This window comes from Limulus polyphemus, unplaced genomic scaffold (genome assembly GCF_000517525.1).
Source record: "Limulus polyphemus unplaced genomic scaffold, Limulus_polyphemus-2.1.2 Scaffold5546, whole genome shotgun sequence".
NCBI lineage: Eukaryota > Metazoa > Arthropoda > Merostomata > Xiphosura > Limulidae > Limulus > Limulus polyphemus.
Genome location: NW_013671156.1, coordinates 63,012 through 66,125, shown reverse-complemented (window position 1 = coordinate 66,125; position 3,114 = coordinate 63,012). Strand labels below are relative to the sequence as shown.

The 3,114-nt window shown below is 32.6% G+C and overlaps 1 protein-coding gene across 4 annotated transcripts in view; it reads left to right on the top strand.

The window, feature by feature from the left end:
- Positions 1 to 552: 552 nt before the first annotated feature.
- Positions 553 to 3,114, top strand: part of LOC106472719 — a 16,200-nt gene continuing 13,638 nt past the window's right edge. The window contains exon 1 of one of the 4 annotated variants that reach the window (XM_013933374.2): positions 553 to 618. The gene's annotated coding sequence lies outside the window, so the exon portion shown is untranslated. Of the gene's footprint in view, positions 640 to 807; positions 1,069 to 3,114 lie in introns of those variants that run through there. The other 3 variants (XM_013933375.2, XM_022401259.1, XM_022401258.1) reach the window with 3 other exon arrangements.

Sequence of the window (3,114 nt, the reverse complement as noted above, 5' to 3'; positions counted from 1 at the left end):
CGGTTAGCGCAGATAGTCCTCGTGTAGCTTTGGTATCGAAACCAGATTTTTAGCGTCACTGAGGGGGGGGGGCAACCGTCATGTTACCTCAAGACTTGACTCGTAAACATTTTGCTGTACATGGAAGGTAGATGAATAGTTATCGAACTCATCCAAGACAACTTATTAAACAGGTTTCACAGCGATAAAGCAAAGTATCTATTCATTTTAATATTTATTGTTTGGAAATCAATCAAAGTTTGAAAAAACGAATAACCTTGAGTGGCAACGGTTTGATTTTTCAAATTTTAGACACCCAGTTTTTACAACCTTGTCATTACAAATTAGTGAAATTACAGCATAGTTGTTGGGGTTTGAGCTTAAGTAAGGGAGAACTCATAGAAGATATTTGATATGACAAATGATTTAAAATAACATGAAATAATTTTCAGCACTATGCGATATAAACTAAACAACTTAAAAGTCGTACTGAAGAACAAGGAAGGTATATTTTACCAAATGTTTTACGTTGAGAAACGGGTACGCCGTGGCTAAACTACTCGATAATTCTACAGACTGTTTGTTCACTTAGTTAGAAGAAGCCACGGAACTCGTGAAATTTGAAAACAGAGGAAGGTGGTCTGTAATTTTCATGCATATGTACAGTCTTTTTTAATACAATCTTATGTAGCGTTTAGGTCTATATTTGTATAAAAACATTTTTGTATGAATTTATTTGTTGAACTATATTGCATTAACCGGAATAATAGTATAATCACCTAGGCCTATACATGCGTCATTATTGACGTATCACTAATACTAGTAGTAACACGGTGTAGATCATGTAGCTCATATTGAGTTATAATAACTGACAGGAGTAAAGAGTATACTTTAAAATAAAGTTTAAATCCGCTATTATTTATTACGGAACAAACAAACGTTGGACTTTATAGTTATAACTTATATCCATCTAAATGTGTTGTTCTGTAATAGTGGATCTAAACTTTATTTTATTTTTAGATTAGTTTGAACGATATTGTGCATTTACCTACTACTGAGTACTAGTAGTACTACTATTATTAGTGTACGGTAAGCCTACGTGTTAGAAGAGCACCATACTATTATTATTATTGCTTAGAGTTAGAAGTAGTATTAAGTCTGCTGTATATATATTCAGCTTGTAGTATTACTAACTATTAGAGTAGTAGCGGGTCTACTTTATACTACTTTGTCTCTTTTGTTTGGATTGCAGTGTTGTAATACTTGCAGTGGCTACTGCAGGCGTTGCAGCTAGTTTTCCTCTATTCCACAGATTTTCGAAACCTTGGGATATCTGGAATGACTTGGGGTAATCCTGGGATTCATAATATGTAAAGAAACTCAATAATAATTAAAATTCGCTGTAACTGAATTACACACATTTCAGTAAACAAAAGTGAATAATATTGTAAAAAATACTGAATTAATAAAATAAATATAATAAAATGGCTTGTTCTAAACAGAAATTAACTACAATAAATTCCTCATTAAGAAAACAAGCTATTCCATCCCGAATATTCATCTTAATCAAACAAAACAAGTTTCATTTTCCTGATCATTAATCAAGTCGTATCTTTTTTTGTCACACTTGTAGTGTTGTGGTTTTATCTCACTATTTCTTAAAACAGTTCTTCAAAAAAACACACAAATTATTAATACTGATATGATGAGTGATATCACCAAGATAATGAGAGGTGTCCATATTTTCATAACAAAAAACAGAGAATGCTCTGTCTACCTCAACTGAAATTCAAGAATGGTTGATAACACTTTAAACGGGTATTAGGTGTGCATTTTCCAGTGGTTCCAAACACAATGTTTTTAAGGTCATACTTCTGATAGACATCAAAGTGTTGTAGTTACAGCTTCATCAGTTGCAGAATCCAACTTCTGTGTTAATGATAGTTTGGTGAGGGAGGACAGTTTTCTTTATGCGTTTCATCTTGCACTGTGTCTATCACCAACACCAGTATCTTACTTTTGAAAAGCCTAGATAATTATTTGCCCATTGTTTGTAGCAATGATTTTGAGTATTCATGTATGGAGATGGATTATTCAATTATCTCAACAGTCCAATCAAATTCTTGTTTCTCCTCTATTTTCAGTTAATCATTTTATTTCAGTAGCAAACACTGTAAGTCGTTCACTTAGTTTATTCAAAATAAATGTGAACACACCTTCTGCAGACAGTAATGTTGTATCTCATCATCCAAGCCTTTAAACTCCAATTCTGAAAGATTGTAATGTAGGTACAATACTTTGAAGAGTGTAAAATTTTACTTCTGTAATATCTAGTTGAGTTTCATTATTAACCACTTTTGAAACACATTTCCTCACTGCTAAGAACCTCTAACATTTTTAACAAACTGTTTCATATTGTTTGAATCAAGTTTCAGTTGCAATTCTTTAACAAGTTAATTTTTCACATAGTTTTGCACATTTTCATTTTTCACTGGTGACTTGAAACATTTATACAACTTTTTCCACTGTAACTATTGTGCTACCAATATTTACATTAGATTCTACACCTTCTGTTAACTTTACTTGTTCATCCTTCTCAGCTCCAATGTTAGAAATTTCTATAGCAGCAGCAAATTCATGAGTATTGTCAATTTATTCATCTGATTTCTTGGAAGCAACGTATTCTTCGACAGATTCCAACACATCAGTGTTTGAATTACTTTGCTTCTTGTAGAGAACACCACGTATAGCTAGGTGAAGTCCATGTGAATAACCCAAATGATGATCAAATTCACTTATTCTACCAAATTTAACAGCATTACTAGCTCCATCTGTGACATTTGCAATAATATCTTTCTTTAGGTAAACATTGAATTCAGCAAACATGCTTTCAACAATTTCAAGGATTTTCTCAGCTGGCAGAGAACCTAAAATCCTTACCATACTTAAATTCCAGAATTATCCTGTAGCACAAACATTTATGTTCATATAATGACAATTTCAATGTGCCGGATGCAACGAGATGCTAAATCTGGCTTCATTTGGTGCTCTATTAGCTATTTCTGGAATATCATTTCTTTGGCAAGATTATATTTGTATACTAGACTCATGACATGATAAGGATGCTCAGATAAG